Source organism: Rhinolophus sinicus, linkage group LG11, assembly GCF_036562045.2.
Source record: "Rhinolophus sinicus isolate RSC01 linkage group LG11, ASM3656204v1, whole genome shotgun sequence".
NCBI lineage: Eukaryota > Metazoa > Chordata > Mammalia > Chiroptera > Rhinolophidae > Rhinolophus > Rhinolophus sinicus.
In genome coordinates, this window is record NC_133760.1 from 13,017,875 (window position 1) to 13,038,343 (window position 20,469).

The 20,469-nt window shown below is 41.9% G+C and overlaps 1 protein-coding gene and 1 pseudogene across 10 annotated transcripts in view; one reads left to right on the top strand and one right to left on the bottom strand.

Moving 5' to 3' along the window:
• Positions 1-20,469, bottom strand: part of SIPA1L3 (signal induced proliferation associated 1 like 3) — a 218,053-nt gene that overhangs the window by 181,275 nt on the left and 16,309 nt on the right. The window lies entirely within an intron of this gene.
• LOC109458012 (large ribosomal subunit protein eL43) lies at positions 10,670-11,259 on the top strand (annotated as a pseudogene).

Sequence of the window (20,469 nt, forward strand, 5' to 3'; positions counted from 1 at the left end):
GTTAGGAGCACGGAGCTCTAACCGCCTGAGCCACCGGGCCGGCCCAGTAGTTTCTATATTTAACTTGACCTAAGTTTTAGTGTTAATCTGAAACAGATGGTAATAAATTAAGATACATATTATAAACCCTGAAGACCCACTAAATTAGTAACAAGAAAAAGCTTTTAAAAACTCAAAGAAATTAAAATGAAACATTAGAAAACATGTAATTATCAGAAAGAAAGCTATAAAGGAAGAACAGAGAGAAAAAGATACAAGACATAGAGAAAACATATCAAAATGGCAGATGTTAATCCAAACATACCAACAATCACATCAAACATAAATGGATTAAATTTATTCTCATAAAGCATAAAATTTAATGGTTTTTACTATATTCACAAAGTTGTACAACCATTTAACCACAACCTAAGCTTAGAAAATTTTTATCAATCCAAAAATAAATTGATAAAAGCAATCACTTTATATCCCCCCTCACACAACCCCTGCCCTAGGCAAACAATCTACTTCTGTCTATAGAGTTGCAGTAAGCAAATCTGAACATTTTATATAAATGGAATCATACAATACATGATCTTATGTGGCTAGTTTCTTTCATTTAGCATGTTTACAAGGTTCATTCACATTGCGGTATTTATCAGTACTTCATTCCTTTCTACGGCAGAATAATATCCTATTGTGTGTATATACTGCATTTGTTCATTCATTCATTAATTGATGAGCATCTGCGTTTTTTCCACTTTTGGGCTATAATGAATAATGCTCTATGAACCTTTGTGTGCAAGTTATTGTGCGGACCTGTTTGTATCTCTCTTGGGTATACACTTAGGAGTGGAATTGTTGGGTCATATGGTAAATCTGTGTAACTTTCGAGAAAGTGCCAAACTGTTTTCCAAAGTGGCTACACCATTTTACAATCCTACCAGCCATGTATGAGGGTTCCAATTTCCCCATTTCCTTGTCAACACTTGTTATTGTCCACCTTTTTAGTTATAGCCATCCTAGTTAGTGTGAAGTGGAATCTCACTGTGGTTTTGATTAGCATTACCCTAATGACTAATGACATTGAGCATATTTTCACATGCTTATAGGCCATTTGTACATATTTTTTTAGAGAAACATGCATCCAAATACTTTGACTATTTTTAAATTGGGTTATTTTCATAATGTCAAGTAATAAGAGTTCTTTGTATATTCTTGATACACATCCCTTACGAGACATATGATTTGCAAATAGCATCTCCCATTCTAGAGACTGTCCTTTTACATTCTTGATGGTGTCTTTTGAATCACATTATTTTTTATTTTGATGAAGTCCAAAATATTCTGATGAAGTCTTTTGTTGCTTATGCTTTTTGTGTCATATCTAAAAAACCACTATCTAACCAAAGGTTACAAAGATATACTCGGTTTTCTTCTAAGAGTTTTATAGTTTTAGCTCTTACACTTAGGTCTATGATCTACTTTGAGTTACTTTTTATATATAGCATGAGGTCAGGGTCCAAATTCATTCTCTTCCATGTAGATATCCATGTGTCCCCTCTGTAGTATTTCTGGAACTGCTTGTGAGATTTAAACTATTTCAAAGTAAAAAGGCAAAAAAATTTTAAGTATTGAAATCATACAAAGTATGTTATTCCATCACAATGGAATTAACTAAAAACAACAACAGAAAGAAATTCGGTAAACCTCCAAATATTTGGATTAAACAAGATACTTTTAAATGACTCATGACTCAAAGAAGAAATCACAAGGGAAATTATAAAATATTTTGAACTAAATGAAACAAAACAAATATATCAACATTTATAGGACATAGTTAAAAGCAGTATTTAAAGGAAATTTATAGCTTTAAATGCCTACATTAGAAAAGAAATATTTCAAATCAATAACTTAAGCTTTCACTTGAAGAAACTAAACTCAAAGCAAGAAAAAAATATTAAAGGACAGAGCAGAAATCAATGAAATTAAAAACTCACAAAACACTAAAAGTCAATTATACTAAATGTTGGTTCTTGTTGAAAAATTCAACGAAATGAATGAATCTTTAACCAAAAAGAAAAGAGAAGATGAAAATAATGAAAAATATCCTGACCTTAAAGAAATTAAAAGAGGTATGAGGAAATACTATGAACTACTTTTATGCCAACAAATTAGTCAACTTAGATTTAGTGAACAAATTCCTAGGATACAAATTACCAAAATGACTTGAAAGGAAATAGAGATTCTGAATAGACCTAGGAAGAAATTGAATTAGTAATTTAAAATCTTCCCACAAAGAAAAGTCCAGCCCCACGTGGCTTCATTGATGAATGCTATAAAATCCTTAAAGAAATAACATCAATCCTTTACAAATCTTTAAAAACAAAGGAGGAGGGGACACTTCCTAACTCACGTCATGAAGTCAATATTACCCGGACACCAAAGCCAGATAAAGATATCATAAGAAAACCAACTACATACCAATATCACTCATGAATACAGACACAAAAATCCTCAATAAGTATGAGCAACCAAATCTAGCAATATAACCAAGAGGGATTTATCCCCAGAATGTAAGGCTGGTTTAACATCTGTAAATCAATAATATATCATATTAACAGAATAAAAAATGAAGAAGTACATGATAATCTCAATACACACAGCAAAAGCATCCAACACCCATTTGTTAAAAACAAAACAAACAAACACCTCTTAACAAACTAGGAATAGAAGGAAACTTCTTCAACTGATAAAAGGCATCTATTAAAAAACCTACATCTAACATGATACCTAGGGGAAGGACTAAAGGCTTTCCCTCTAAAATTGGGAACATGGCAAAAGTGTCCACTGTCACCATTTCTATTCAGCATTGTACCACAGGTTCTCACTAATCACTAAGGGGGGGTAAAAACTTTTTGAAATTAAAGGCAGTCAGCTCTTCCCATAAGTGGCCTGAGGTGACTTCTGAAAATGGTTCGCTATTCACTTGACCCAGAGAACCCCACAAAATCATGCAAATTGAGAGGTTCAAATATTCATGTTCACTTTAAGAACACTCGTGAGACTGCCCAGGCCATCAAGGGTATGCTTATCTGAAAAGCCACCAAGCATCTAAAGGATGTCACGTCATAAAAGCAGTGTGTGCCATTCTGTCGTTACAATGGTAGAGTTGGTAATAGGTGTGCCCAGGCCAAATAGTGAGTCTGGACATAGAGTCAGTGGCCCAAAAAGAGTGCAAAATTTTTACTGCTTAAAAATGCAGAGAGCAATGCTGAACTTAAGGGTTTAGATGTAAAATCTCTGGTCACTGAGCACAGCCAGGTGAGCAAAGCTCCCAAGATGCTGCGTGGAACTTACAGAGCTCGTGGGCTGACTAACCCTTACACGTGCTCTCCCTGCCACATGAAGATGATCTAACTGAGAAAGAACAAATTGTTCCTAAACCGGAAGAGGAGGTTGGAGAAGAAAAAGCTCTCCCAGAAGAAACTGAAAAAATGAAAATTTATGGCCCGGGAATAAATTCAGCATCACATAAATGCTAATAAAAGTGAAAAATTAAAATTAAAGGCAGTCAGATTAGGAAGGAAAAAGTAAAACTGTTCCTATTTGCAGATAATATGACCTTGTATATAGTCAATTTTAAGGAATGTTTACATGTTATTGCATACATACACAAACAACTAGAACTATAAATGAGTTCTGCAAGGTCATAGAATACAAAAATTTATACAAAAATCAATCATGTTTCTATATCCTAACAATGACACCAAAAAATGAAATTAAGAAAACAATTTCATTCATAATAGCATTAAAAAGAACAAAAGAATATCTAAATAAATGGAGAAGCTATGTTCACAGACTGGAAGACTACTGTGAATATGACAATTCTTACCAAACTGATATGTAACCAACATAAGCTCTTCCGAACCCCAGTAGGCTTTTGTGCAGAAATTTACAAGATGATCCCAAAACAAAAGGAAATGCAAAGGACCCATAACAGCCGAAACAACTTGGAAAAGAAAAACAAAATAAGGACTTATGCTTCTGGATTTCTATACTAATTATAAAACTACAATAATGAAGACGGTGTGGTACGAGCAATAAGACAGACATTTAGATCAATGGATCAGAACTAAGAATCCAAAAATACACCCTTACATTAACAGTCAACCAAAGTGCTAAGAGTCAATGGAGTAAGATGGAGTTTTTTTCAACAAATAGTGCTGGGACAGTTGCATAGTCACATGCTAAAGATCAATTTAGAACTTTACCTCTCATATAACGCACAAAAATCATGTCAAAATGATTATAGACTTACAAGTAAGAGCTAAAAGTATGAATCTTCTAGGAAAAAAACCTTTCTGGACTAGGCAAAAAATTCTTAGACATGACAGCAAAAGCACGATCCATAAAAGAACAAATTGATAAACTGAATTTCACCAAAATGGAAAACTTTTGTACTTCAAAAGGGGAAATGAAAAGATAACTCACCAAAAAAAAAAAGAAAGAAAAGATAACTCACAAACTGGGAAAAATATTTGCAAATTATATGTCTGATGAGTGACTGTTATCTAGACATATAAGGAACTCGTACAACTCAGTAAGAGGACAATATTAAGAAATGAGCAAAACATTCAAAGAGACATTTCACCAAAAATATACAAATGGCCAATAAACACATTTAAAAAATGATCAATAGCATTAATCAGTGAAATACGAGTCAAAACCACAGTGAGATATCACTGCACACACACTCAGATGGTTATAACAAGTGTTGGTGAGGAGATGGAAAACTGGAACCCTCAGTACATTGCTAGCAGCACTGTAAAATGGTGCAGTCACTTTGGGAAACAATTTGGCAGTTTCTCCAAAAATTAGTTACCCGATGACCCAGGAATTCCACCGCTAAGTAGAAATGAAAACATATATCCATTAAGACTTCTAAGGGCAGCCAGATGTCTCAGTAGTTGGTTAAAGTGTGAGCTCTGAACAACAGGGCTGCTGGTTCGATTCCCACATGGGTCAGTGAGCTGCACCCTCTACAACTAGATTGAAGACAACGAGCTGCCGCTGAGCTGCCGGTGGGGTGGCCGATGGCTCAGTTGGTTAGAGTGTGAGCTCTCAAAAACAAGGTTTCCGGTTCAATTCCCACATGGAATGGTGGGCTGTGCCCCCTGCAATTTAAGATTGAAAACGGCAACTGGACTTGGAGCTGAGCTGCACCCTCCACAATTAGACTGAAGGACAACGACTTGACTTGGAGCTGATGGGTCCTGGAAAAACACACTGTTCCCCAATATTCCCCAATTAAAAAAACAACAATGGAACACTTGCCTCTTAAAAAAAAAAAAAAGACTTCTACATGAATGGACATAAATGCATTACTCATAATAGCCCAATACTGGAAACAATCCAAATACAGGCATACCTCGTTTTATTGTACGTCATTTTAACGCACTTCACAGATGATGGGTTTTTTACGAATCAAAGGCAAGACCCTCCACCCGCAAAAGGATGACAACTCGCTTTACTGATACCCACTTTATTGAGGTGGTCTGGAAGCGAACCCACAATATCTCTGAGGTATGCCTGTATCCGTCAACTGGTGAATAAATATGCCATGCCCATACAACAGACTATTATTTAGCAACAAAAAGGAATGAATTACTAATACATGCTATTAACATGGGGAACCTAAAAAACATTATGCTAATGACAGAAGCCAGATGCAAAAAGTTACACCTCAACAACGGTGTTTAAAATTTACTAATCCTTTAGAAATGGCCCATGGGAAATGACATATCAAAATCTGTAGGGCATGGAGGGAATGGATGGGGTGCAGGGGAGAAAAGAAGTGGCTAGGTAATTTTATTTTATTTTTTTAATTTTTGAGTTTTATTTGAGCCCAAACTGACGACAACTGCCAGGGAACAAGATCTCAAATGCTCCCAGGGAATTTTCAATTTACCCCATGTAGGATACTTCAGGGCCAGCTAACAAAACAACGCTGGCGATAACAACAGTAACAACACACTTTTGACTGTGTCCAATGCAGGACTATGCAATGCTGTCAATTCAATCACTACCCTGCTTTCTCCTAATTCACTAAACAAACATTTTCCGGACGACTACATTATTAGCCACTGTTAATTTAGGGAAAAAGCAGTATTATAGAATTTAACAAACACCCCACCAATAATTATAACAACTAGCATTTATTGAGGGCTTATTATAGGCTAGGTGTCACTGTAAAGAATGTCTTTCAGGTTAACATTGTTTCCCCAGTAAAATGCCTCCGGTTTTTATACTCAAACTTCATGGAGTGTATAGTTTTTGATGTGTTTTCACCTAATTTGTATATTGGAAAATTTTATGCTCTCAAAACTCATTACAACATTTTTAACAAAATAATGAGTGGGAGAAGTCTCAAGGATACATTTTAGATACAATCAGTAGAAGTCAGAACCACGTGTGGTCATGAAAACAGTTGACCAAGGTCTATGGAGGTGAACCAAGTTTGAGATGTTGACTAGAAGGGATTCATGGTATTAAGGCATATGTGGCAGGTTTTTTTTAGCCACCATATTGTTTAATGATCAGGAAGTGATGTTTTGAGCATTTTACATCCTAACATGACAGTTTGTTACTTGTCTCTAGGAGATGGGCTGGCCTAAGCCAGCTGGGCCAGTGAGACATCAGGAGAGAACTGTGGGGGTTTCAGAAGATAGGTGCCCAGCTTCCTACTCCTTTAGACACTGTCTTGTCTGGCCAGGGCACCCAGGGCTGCCAGAGTGCTCCCAGGACCAGGCTAGGGTTGCACACAGTTGGCAGAAGTCTGCAGAGCCAGGAGATGAGAGAAACTGGGTCTGCAATGATGGGGGTGGTGAACCAGTCAACCATCTCTGTAACCCTACCTACCTCTGGACATCCTGCTCTGTAAAATGAAAAACAGCCAGATTCTTTAGGTTTCCGGCCTGAATGTGCTTATCCCTAGGGGCTTCTGGAGACTTCCAAAGGACCAAGAGCACAAACGTATTTAAGGGAGATCATGTTCTGGTCCTCAATTTCCAAGAATTCGCCTTCCTAAAGCAGATCTGTTGGCAACCCCATCTGCCTTCTCAATTGCCCACCTGCCACTGCACGTCCACCCACTTCCTCCCAAGAACTACCAGGGGTATGTAAACCTCTAGGACTCCAAACAACAAAAACCATCAAAATATGGTTTGGGGGAGTAGTCTTTAATGAATAAGAACGCTCCTTAGGCCCCTGGACTTGTCAGTCCTTCCCTTACACATCTTTCTGTTAAATATGAAACTTGGCTTTAAAAACAGGATATTATGGGTCCATGCTGGGCTCCCCTAAATTCAGAACAGTCAAAGCAAATCTATATTTGGGGCCCTGATTTGTTTAAATGGAATGTTTTGCAGGACCACCCAGTTTTTTAAAATCCACCAGAAAAAATTCCCAGGGAAAAATTAATTTGATTTTTTTCAGATTCTGTGGGCTTTATTTTATCTAACCATATCATAAAATATTTATTTCAATTGCAGTCCATCTTCATCTTATAAAATATATACTAATTTCTTTCTCCTACAAATAAGAAAAATTTAAAGGTACCATACAATTATTACAGATGTTAGCTTTACAATGTATAAGGAGGAGATGAGGTTTATCAAAAGAACGGTGAACAGTTGTTGGGCAGTTAAAGTGGCAGATGATCACCTGTCACACCTACCCAGGGGCTCCAGGAGTGTGGCCAGAGAATCCCAGCTGTTAACAAGATTCCCCGGGTGGTGGCAACACCCAGCCAGGTTTCAGAGTCACTGGCTGGGCAGTGGGGATGACCAGACACAAATACAACACTTCCTGAGGAGCTGCTTTCCAGATCTGTCTTTCACAAGAGAAGAAGCCTGATGAAGGTGACTGTTTCTGCGCGCCCACGCAGTGCGACACGCCAGGGGACTGGGAATGGGTGGGGCCCACCTGGGTCCCGCTCTCCCTGAGCTCACAGTCCAGGGGGTGGCTGGCGTGCTAACCAGGGAACTAGTCAGGTGCCACGCCCTGCAGAGAAGGGACCTGTAGAGGCGGGTCCTAACATCAGCATCACCGTCAGCTCGCGCATGGCGTGTGACCAGGACCCAGGGCTGCACTGAGCGCAGACACCTGGGATGGCTTCAACTTCCACCGTCACCCCACACTTCAGACACGTGCGTCCAGTGAGTGGGCTCTGTCAGCTTCTTCTTCTCCTTACGATGGAGATGAAGAGACCAAGGATCCCAGAGAAGTTACTCACTTGGCCAACGTCATGGAGCTAATTGCCGGTGGTGGAGCTGGGCTCAATGCCAGGCTCTTCCTTCCCAAGTCCTAACTTGAACTGTAGAGCACTTCCCAGACTCCGGAAGGAAAAATAAGGACGATGATGATGATGACTAATACTTCCGGTGCACTTCCTGAGTGCTTACCATCTATCAGGCTCTGACTAAGCACGTTACGTACGTTTATTTAACGCTCTTAATAATAGCCCCCTGAGGTAGAAATCTTTATCATCCGTATTTCACAGGAGGAAACGGAGGCCTTGAGAGGTGAAGCGATAAACCCAAGGTCACACAGCTACGGTAGCAAGTAGCTGTGCTCTGAATCCAGGCCACCTGGCCCACGTTCTCAACCAGTGTGATGTGTTTCCTATGTAATAGAGAAAAGGTGCCGTAGGCAAGGGGGACAAAGCAGTGGGTCCGCCGGGCTTCTGAGAGTCCTCGTTTTTTTTTTGTTTTGTTTTTTTTTGAGAGAGAGAGAGAGAGAGAGAGAGAGAGAATGTGTGTTGCTTATTGCCCTGATCAGACCCCCTGTCCTAGCACGGAGGCTGCCAATGAAGTCTTTGCCAGTGCAGGAACTGGACACCCCTTCAAGGAAGGAGCTATGGAACAGCCAAATTCCTAGAGAAACCCAGAGGGGGAAGGAAGCAAAGAGAACGAAGATGCAGAAGTGAGAACTAGAAAGAGAAAATTGTGTGGACCCTGGGCCTACTGATTGTGACACCAGCAAACAATGCCTGTCCCAGGGTCCAGGAGGTATCAGAATTCTTTTAGGCCTGGGTGTATCTGACACAGTTTCTGTTATTTTCCACTATAAGAACCCAGGCTAAGAACTCCCCACCTGGCTTCCTCTGTGACCTCATCTCCTGCCACTCTCGCTTTCCCTTCCCCTCACTGCCCTCTGGCCACACCGGCCTCCTTGTACGTCTTAGAACAAGCTCTGCAAGCTCCAGCCTCAGGGCCTTTGCAGTTCCTGTGCTGGCTGGAATGCTCTTTCCCAAACGTTTCCATGCTGGCTCCTTATCTTCCAGGTCTTGACCAAACGACACCTCTTCAGAGGTCTGCCCTGATCACCTCTGCTGACACAGTAGCCTCTGTCATCCTCTAGCCTTTCTCCTGATCTATTTTCTTCAAAGCACATCACACTACTTAACATTATGCATCTGCGTGATGAGTGTCCACCTCCCCTCTAGAATGTCAACTCCAAGAGTGGAAACTGTGTCTATCCTGAGCCCTGCTGTAGCCCTAGCACTTGTATGCCATGTCGTAGGTGTACAGAAAATACCTGCGTGATGATATCGGCCCACACACTCTCTGAGTGCATCTCCTGGGACCTTTATCCCTGCCCTCAGAACACAGGCAGAGGAAACAGAAAACAACAAGGACCAACATTTACAGCCATGCCCTACTTAACGACGGGCATACGTTCTGAGAAATGCATCAATAGGCAATGTTGTCATTGTGGGAGCATCACAGAGTGCACTTCCACACACCTAGATGGGGCAGCCCACCGTACACCTAGGCTGCATGGTCTGGCCTATCACTGCTGGGCTACCAGCCTGTACAGCACGTTACTGTATAAAACAACACGAGATTAAATCAAGCACAAGAGAAATGATACAAGTCAGGAGATGCAGTAAACACAAGCTGTATGAGGCTGCTGCCGGCATAACACGCATACAGCAAACTTTTTTAATTAAGTAGAAAGAGTACACTCTAAAATAATGATAAAAAGTATAGTACAGTAAATACAGAAACCAGTAATGGAGTCATTAGGTATATGTACAGTACATAAATGTAACGTGCTACACTTCTACACGACTGTCAGCACAGTGGGTGTGTTTACACCAGCATCTCCACAAACACATCAGCAATGCATTGCATTACATCACCATGGCAATGAGGTCACTAAGTGATAGGAATTTTCCAGCTCTGTCATAATGTCCTGGGACAACCGTTGCATATGCCATTATATGGCACATGACTATATCTGAATGTTTACTATGTGCCAACCACTGTTCTACCTCATAAGCACTTTACATGGATCATTTAATCCTCACAAAAACATAGGGTAAAGCGATTACTCCACTTTACAGAAGATGAAGCTGACACAGAGAGGTTGAGTTAGTTGCCCAGGGCTACCCAGCCAGGAAGAAGCAAAGCTGAGATGAGAAGCCAGCAGCCTGATGGCAGGCCTCGTGGGTGGTGACAACCAGAGCCACAGACTCAGCAGCTATCTCTCAGGCTGCTCTCTCCACGTGTAGGCTCTCGCTGCCACCTCCTTGCTGAGCTCTCCACAGCCCCTTGCTGCACATTTTTTTTGTTTAATGTTAACCAAGGCCCCAGAATGTTGTCCACTGAGGCTAGTACTCAAGTTGTCACCCCAGATGCCAGTTTCTTCCCATGGGGACAGATGAGTCCTTCATGACATTGCACAGAGTGGCCACCATGGACTTCTTAAGGGGACTCAGGAAAATCCTGGTCCTTGCCTAACCAGGCCATCATGGAGGGAGGCCTTGCCTGATAAAACATCTAAGGAGCCCTCGGGGAACCGGGCTTGCCCTGAGCCCTGGTTTCACCGGGATGGAATGGGGAAGCAAGGCACAGGTTAAACGCACGAAGGTCAGAATCGTCCAGAAATAAGGGACCCATTATGGTGCCTCCCTCAGGAAAACGGTGAAGAAAATTGAAATCAGCCAACACACCAAGTACACTTGCTCCTTCTGCGGCAAAACCAAGATGAAGAGATGAGCTGTGGGACTCTGGCACTGCAGTTCTTGCATGAAAACAGTGTGTGGACCTGCAACCCCACTTCGGCCATCACAGTAGAGTCCGCCCTCAGAAGGCTGAAGGGACTGAAAGACCAGTAGAAGCTCCATAATTTGAAACATTGCTAGTCTATAATAAATGGGTTAATTTATGTAACAACAACAAAATACATCTGAGCCACCCACGCCTGTCTGTGACCTCCACTGGCATTTGACATTGTCAAGGAAGTCCTGGCTAGAGCAATGCGGCAGGGAACAGGCCTAAAACATACAACTGTGGCACTGGAACAATCAGAATGACTATTACTAGTGGACAAAAGGAACATTTGCCAAGACAGCAGGAAAAGCTGCTGAAAATCTATTAGAAATAAGGAGGCCGGTTACTGGATAAATCCACACTATTCCAAGCCAGACTCTGCTTCATCCAAGTTGGGAGACAGTGAGCAAGCAAGGTCACCTCTTTGTGCCTCAGTTTCCTCACTTGAATGGGGATATTACCAACCTGCTTCACTGAGTTATGGTGGCAAACTCAAAGGTAAATATTAAAACAGACTGGGGCCTGGCTCATACTACATAAGTTTTTCAAGTCAGTAGGAAAGGATAGACTATTCAATCAATGCTACATGGACAATTGGTTAACTATTGGCAGGGGGTGGGTGGAGGGTAGGTTTAAGATCTTTATCCCACACCTAACACCAAAAGTTTCAGATGATGGATGTAAAAAACGAAGCCATAAAATAACTAGGAAGAAAATATGTTATTTTATTTATTTCATCTTAAATTCAAGGCCAAAGCATTAAAGAAAAAAAAAGAATAAAAGAAAAAAAGAAAAAGCCTCAGTATGATGTTTAAAAACATTTAAAAATTTAAAAGTAAACAACTAACTAGGAATATAAATCTGCAACATACAATATCTTCAATATGTAAAGAACCCCGACAAATCAATAAGAAATACAATATAAATACCATCCTAGAAAAACAGACAACAAGGAAATACTTGTGCTTAATAAAGAGATCCCAGAAAACAAGTCAGCAATACATATCACAGATCTTTAAAAATATTTATATACTTTGTTTCAGTAACTACAACTCCAGGACTTTGTCCTAGGAAAAATCTAAGAAGCAAACAAAGGTTTTTGTGTGTCAGATGATCAGAGTTATAATAATAAAAGTTGGAAACAACCAGTGTGTCCAACAGCAGGGCCTTGACAGGATAAAACACTGTGAAGTCATTAAAAAGAAAATGGCCGACCTTGACCCACTGCCACGTGAGGCCCTCCAAGATAATTAAGAGAAGTGCAATCTTCAGAACAATACACGTAGAAAGGACTGTAAAACAATCATACGCATATATGTGTATAATAAAAATAGTTAAGATGTGAGTGCTTATCACATGCCAGGTGCCACTCTAACTTTTACATATATTAACGCAATGAATCTTTATAAGCCAAGAGGTTAGAACCATCATCACCATTTTACAGATGGGGAAACTGAGGCACAGAGTGATTTTTTTTTTTTTTTTAATTATATGTTTTTTAGTAAAGGCCCAAATCAGTACATATCAAAACTGGTATCTGAACCCAAGCACTGGGGGTCCTGAGCCCAGGCTCTTACCAAACACAATCCACTGCACACCCAGGAAGGAAGCGTACACTTAATGTCCCCTGGGCAGGTGAGAGACTGAGGGGTCGGCCAAGTGCCAGGGTCACGATGGGAACATGAAACTTCCATGCTTTACCTTACATACTGTTCTACTGTTTGAACTGTTTTACAATCACTGTGCAATTTCTGTAAGTTTTGAATCAATATTTTTAAACAGAATTTCAAAAAATCGATCAATACAAACTTTTGTCACATGGGCTAAACGTAAGCAGAAGCGGGAGAGGACCAGCACTTATCAGTGCCCTGAGGGTGAGCAGGGAGCTGTGGCAGGACCAAACAAACTTGCACCACCTTTCACACGAGCCACATGTGGGGGGAGGGTGGGGGTCACACTGCTCTCCTAGAGGACACCAAGGAAAGCCACGTGGCTGGCTGAAGTATCACATAGGACACACTCCCCACGGGGAGTGAGCTCCCTTTACAAGTAGAGCACTGGAGGAGAAGATAAGAAGGATTTGATGGGTGAGGAGACTTTCAGCCCAATCAGTTAAGCAGGCGCAGGAGCTCGAAGTCTGGGGCCTGTATACACCTTATCTGGCCCACGTGTCAAGTTACGCATGTGTCACCAGAAAGTCCCTGTTTTCTGACCTGTAACACTGTAATAAAAGGTGCATCAGGATCTAGGTTAGTGGGGATGGTGGAAGGGCCACTGATGAGAACTTGATCCCCTCCTGATTTCATAAATGTAGGACACTGACATTCAGCTCCTCTGGGCACAGGCTGTGTCCACATCGTGACTTAACCTGTGGCTGGAGTGAGAGAAAAGGGGAACACGATCGCACTGTGAGCTGGGCTCCCCAGGTTCCAACCCCAGCCCCAACCAGCTGTGGGACAAGGATCAAGGGCTTCATTTCTCGTGGCCTGTTTCCTCATCTGCAAAATGGGGGCTAAGAGGCTGCTGTAATGAAGGGTAAACGAGTATGACCCTCAGCTCATGTCAAAGGGGGGCTGGGACTCTTATTACTGCCACCCAAACCTGCAGACTGAAGCCAGAAACCCTTTCACCCTCCTCACCACCCACTCTAACCAATCCCTTGGCAAGCTATCAGGCCACATACTTCTCCCAAGCGCCCATGCCACCACTCAGGTGTGGCATCACACCCCTCCTCACTCCCTTCCTCATCACCTCACTTCCACCCACTCCACCCTCTTCCATCTATGCTCCTCACAGTTGCCAAGAGGGAATGAGAGAGAAGAAACTCAGGATAAAACCCAGACTCTCTACCAGGCTCTCACCCTTGCCCATCCTTCAGCCTCTTTGTACCGCACTCCAGCCACACTGGCTACTCTGCTGACCCTTCACACACCAAACTCACTCCTGCCTCAGCACCTCTGCACTTGCTGTTCATTCTGCCAGGAAGGCTCTTCCCCCAAATCTTTCACAGGGCTGGCACGTTTGTGCCATTCCAGTCTCAGCTGACGTGTCCATATCCGAGCGAAACTCTCCCCCAACACCCGTTATGCAGCCTCCCACGGCCCCCTCCACCTTCCAGATGTGTCTCTTTCAACATTCTACTTTGATGACTCCACAGCATTATTTATCCCCACCTGAAATTGTCTTATTAATTTGTTTACTACTTTATCACCTGTGTACCTCAACCTGAACATAAACTCCAGGAGAACAGGCTTTCTCGGGCTCTGACTCCAGCACTTGGAACACATGTGACGCTCAATGCAGATGCCAAATGAACAAGTCAATGATTGAATGAATTAATGAATTCTACATCATTCCGCATCAATCCCCCATCACCACCATCAATAAATGTGTCCTCCTCTCAGAAGAAAAGAAAGCCATTAGGGATTCTGCAATACAACTCGTAACTGATCCCAAGGCATCCCAATGATGTCGAGCATGCTGACGCCCTAAAGAATTTACGGCCCAGACAAAAGTGGCCGGGGGCAGAGCTGGCCAGACCAGGCTCCGACAAGGACTAGCCTCTCCAGTGGAGCAGAGCCTTTCACTGTTCTTTTGTCTAGGAATGGAGTTTCAGACCAGAAGAAATTCAAATGCTCAAAAACCTCTAGCCCCAAGCATAAGGTTTTAATCCGCTCGCCCTGAGCAAGAACTCTCCAGAGGCTGTAGGTTTCAAAGTACATGGCCAGAGAAAAAGACAAGGACATGTCAACAGCCTAGACACACCTCTCCCTGATTACACTAACACAGACCAGGGCTTTACCTGGTCACAGGTAAGGCCTTAAGCAGTCGTGCCCACACAATGAGCTGACTGTGAGCAACTCATCTTTTTATTCCTAAAATGGGGCGTGGACAGTAGCAGAGACCAGTAAGTATCGAATGAACACAAAAATAAAGACAGCAGAAAAATCAGCCAATTAGAAACCACCAGCCAATTGTTCAATACTCATTTCTAATGTAAACAAAAGTTCAAAAGAGTCAGTACACCCTCAGGATAACTGAATAATAGATGAGGGAGGTTTTTCTCTAGAGGAATATTCCAGCCAATAAATGAAGAGGAGGCTAGAATTACAATGTCACAATTTTTGCAAACCCCAAATGAGATCATGGAGCGAGGCAATAGTCATCTATGGCCGTTAACACTACAGAACATCACGGAAAGAGACAACAGGCTTTGCATACCTCCTAATGGATATACACACATCGGCAGCAACTCCTATTAGGGAGAGTGTCTGATCCCTCCTCCACACAAAAGACAGGGGTGTGTGTGTATGTCTGTGTGTGTGTGGTGTGTGTATGTGAATCTCAAACCTGAATCTGATCCAATCTGTAAATCCAACTACCCATTTACAGAAAACACAGGAACACAATCAGCCAGATAGACTGTGGGCAATCTACAGGAAAATGACATGGCTGTTCTCAACAAACAAACAATTAAAAAAAAAAAAAATGAGCGAAGAGGAATCCGTAGATTAAATGAGACTTCACTGGCATGAGAACCAAATCCAACAGTGGACCTTGTTGGGTCCTGATTGGAACACATCAATTCTAAAACGATATTTATGAGAAGAGGTGAAATGTTAACACTAACTGGATACTAGATGATGTCAAACAATTATGTTAATCACGACAATAATATTGTCATTATGTCCATAAAGAATCCTTACCCTGAACAGATAAATACTGAAATACGTATTTAGTTTTAAAATAATCTGGTGGGGGGTACACAGTGGCAGATATATATATAAAACCGGAGTGGTCATGAGTTAAGAGTTGAAGCTACTTACCGTATTTTGCCCTGTATAATGTGCTACCGTGTACAATGCACACCCACATTTTTGGCCCAAACGTTCAGGGGGGGAAAAAATCTTTCGTTTAAATTCAAATTTTTATTTGTTTATACGTAGTTACTTGTTTTTGTATTATAAAGGAATTTTAGCATTTATTTTTTAACATATTATGGTACAAGAAGTTTTATGTAACAAATAATTACAAAACACAAGAACAGATATAAGGTACAAGAAATTTTATGTACCGGTAACAAATTTATGATATTTACACATCATAGAAGGCCAAGAACTCTTCGTTGTTGCAAGTTCGTCAGTAAGTTCAACAAAACCGATTATCGTATTCCAGGCTATTATTTTGCATATGGATATTGTTATTGATTTCTAGAGTTACATTTTTAACTCATAAGCATAAATAAAAGAATTAGAAACATTTATATAGATACAGAATTAGTAGTACCCATGTATAATGCACATCCTTATTTTTCCCTAAAAAAATTGAGCAAAAATGTGTGCATTATACACAGCAAAATACGGTACTTTTTCAAAAGGTGTCAAGATGTCATTACAGAGAAGACAGCTAGTGATTACTTTCACTACCACACGCTAATCATCAGATCACATCTTCCTCCGGCTCAGAACCCCCCCTGCGGCTCCATGTCACTCAGGGTAAAGCCAAAAGTCCTCACTGTGGCCCACGGGGCCCCACATGATCTGCCCCTGTCACCTCTCTGCTCTCGTTTCTCACCACTCTTGCCCTCGCTCACCACGCTCACCTCTCCGGAGCCCTCCTGACCACCCTGAAGTTCCTCACGGATGCCAGGCATTGTCTCACCTCAGGGCCTTTCACTGGCCCTTATTTTGCCCCAAATGCCCTTCCCTCAGATACCCACATGGCTCCCTCACTCCCCTTCCTCACTTCTGCTCCAGCGTCAGCTCAGGAAAGAGGCCCTAACCACACTGTCTAAAACAAAATCACATGCTGTTAACGCTCCTTTATTTTTTTCACACCTGTTCTCTCTTTCTAACTCACTATATACTCCTTGTTTGTTTACTATCTATCTTCCCTTTTACAATGGAAGCTCCACAAGGGTGGAGACTTCATTTGTTTTGTTCATTACTGTCTTCCCAGCTCCCAGATTAGTGCCTGTGCGAAACAGGTACTCAGCAAATATTCATGTAATAAACCAAAGACTCAAAATGGGCATCATTTGGAGGTATCGTCCTGGTATCTGGGAGCTTATTTAAGAGCGATTTTTAGGGAACACTTCAGAATTGTAAAGCTGCTGGCTGCCTAATCCAGTAGTCTCCCCCTTTAACGTAGTAATAAAATATGATTTTTAGCTAAGAACAAGGCCATGTGAAATAAAGACTACATTTTCTAGATTCCCTTGCAACTCTATGTGGTACTGTGACTAAGTTCTGGGCAAGAGTCTAGAAGCAGCTCTATTATGTGCAACTTCCATTACGTCTTTTTAAAGAGACAGGGATACCCATGTCCATCCCTTCCTTCCTGCTTGCTGGGACGTAATGGCTGGAACTTGAGCAGCCATCTTGAACCATGAGGTGACAGGGTAAGGATGGTGGAGCCCAAAGTAGAAGAAACCTGGGTCCCTGATAAGAGTGCAGCCCTGGCCTGCTTATCACTGGGGTCCTTTATATGAGAGAGAAATAAACCTCTATCTTTCTCAGGCCATTGTCATTTTGTTTTATATACAATTTTCTATTACATGCAGTTCAACCTATTCCTAACTGATACGCTTGGGATCAAAAAGCTATGGTAGAATGAGCAGAATGGGTAGTCGTACAGTCATAGCAGTAAAAAAAAAAAAAAGAATGGATTACAGCTAGACCAGTCTGGATCAATCTTAAAATCATAATACTAATTGAACAAGTCCTAGAAGACTACATACAGTATAAAATCATTTGTATAAAGTTCAAAAATAATTCTTTTTAAGACAAACAATGATAAACAAAAAATTCAAGATGGTGGTCACCTCTGGGAGAGCAGGCAGGGCACAGAACGGGAAGTACCACACAGTACACACAGATCACATAAATTATTGGTAACGTCCTCGTCCTCGGGCAGCAGTAGGCTAATGGCTGTTTATTATAACACAGACATTTTTGCATGGACCAAAAATACCAGTGTATCACGCATCAAGGATTATGATAAAGCCAATTCTGTGTGCCCAAAGGCCATCTTTTAAAAAACTGGAATGCATCTAGAGAGAGGTGAGGAAGAATGTACACCAAGTTACTGGCAGATGGGACCCACGGAGGCAGGAAGTAGGAGAGTAGGAGTGGAGGGGTGGTTCTGTTCTGCTGTCACTTACATATGCACTTCAACAAGAAATGTTTCCTGTAATAAACTGAAGTGGTAAAGCACGGTGGTTCAGGACATGGATTCCAGAGCCAGACACTAGAGACCGCGTGTGGACTCCATTACTCTTGCCTTAGGACCCACAGCAAGTTAACTCCTCCTGTGCCTCTGTTTCTGCACCTGAAAAGGAGGATAATCACAGTGCCTCCTTCATCGGGCCATGGGGAAGATTATGAGTTACTTCCGAGTTCCTCTACACAAGATAAGCCCTTAATGACACTGACTATTATTATTATCATTAGTCTGACTTCAAACATCTGGATGGGAGATACGAGCTGAGCAATTATCTTGTGAAGGCCTGCAAATGATCCTGATCAGCTGAACTCCCAGATGTATTCACTCCCTGATCCTTGCAGCCTCCTACGAAGCCCAGTGCATTGCCCATCCCAAGTACTTACTAAACAGCTGATGAATGACTGCATGCTGCCTCACTTTACCCACCACTTCTTTGGCTGTCTGAACAGACCTGTCCTAGATGCCTACCCAACATGTCCATTCTCCCCACTTCTTCCTTACTGACCCTTTGTTCAGGGTGGTCATAAGCCCAGCTTTAAAAACTGGATTTCTGAGACTTCCTTGTAGCAAGGGGTGGTCCTGCCACAAAGTTCTAGCAGGGACACAAGTAGAAATCTGCTAACAATTTCAGGGAAAGCTCTGGTTTCCTGATGGAGGTGCTGTCGCCTCTCCTTAGAGCTTTGCTTCTTCCTGCCTGTAACAAGGGTGTGGGGCCGGAGGTGAAGCAGCCGTGACTCGGCCTATGAGGCTCAGGGCAGCAGTGCAGATAAAGAGGAGCCTGAGGCACTGGAGAGATGGTCAGCGCGGCACCACCTGGGCTGCTGAGCTCGGCTCTTCTCCTTTCCTGAGAAAATAGCAGCTGTGGTATCCAGTCTCCAAAGATGGCCCCCAGTGGGCCACACCTCCCGGAACTCGTCTTCAGCTTCCCTCCCACACTGAATATGGACTGACCCCATGACTCGCTCTAACCAACAGAATAAGGCTGAGGTGACACTGGGCCAGTTTTGGACCTACGTCTTAAGAAGGCTTAAAAAGCCCTGGGCGGCCATGTTATAAGTCCAGCTACAGGTTGGTGAGGAGGCATGGAAGAAGAGGTTCTGAGGCTGCACGAAGAAAGAGTCCCAGCCACCCCCAAGGTGCCATGGGAGGAAAACCATCTTGACTGGTCCAGCCCCATCTACCCTCTGGCTACAGCATGAAAGAGACCCCAAAGCAAGACCTGCTGAAGAGCCATTCAGATGAGCCTCAAGCGACCAAAGAGTCACGAGAAATAATAAACTGTTGTCATTTTAAGGCATTAAGTTTTGGGGTGGTTAGTTATGTAGCAATAAAGAACTGGAACAGATCTCCATCTGGGTATACCACTGCACAAGTTTCATGAAGCCAAATATATCCCTTAACTAAAAGTACCACCTAAAAGAGAAACATGCCAATCGATCACAAACGCCAACAAAATCTCTTGCATATCTGATGTCCAAAGATTATTATGAAAAAAACAAACACACACAAATCTTCTGTCACTCTTACTTCATAATAAGTACTCACTAAGCACAACTGATCTGAATTAAGGGCGATGAATCTGTTAACCATTTTTATAATTAAAAAGCATTTAACATTGTGCAGGACCTGGTGAGAACCCTCGGAAAATGTATCTCCTATGTGGGCAAGAGGCATCATTATGCTGATACTACTTCATATTCATTCTCAAAGGCTTAGAGCTTAGGTTAACGAGGTGGCTAAGCAGGTTGGACGCCTGCAATCTAATTAAAGAGGCTACAAATAAAAATAATAATTTGGAAAATAAAAAAGCTAGAAACAAAGGGAATGCACATCAGTGATGGCCTGGCCAAATGGATTATGGTACACCCACACTCCCATGCACTAACAGCCATTAAAAAGCAAGCTGGAGCACTACCTGAGAAATCAGAGGCCTCTCCACATGGTACTGCCGTGTAAGAGAAACAAAATGCAGGAAAATAAAGGTAATATTATCCTTTCCATGATAATGCTTCCCCCTATAGGATTATATAACCATGGAGGAAAATGTAAAAAGGAATGTACAGTACTTGATTGTTACCACAGGTGAAAGATTGGGGGGAGGATGCTGAACTGGGGGTGGGGCAGCGAAGAAGAGGAAGACAGAAGG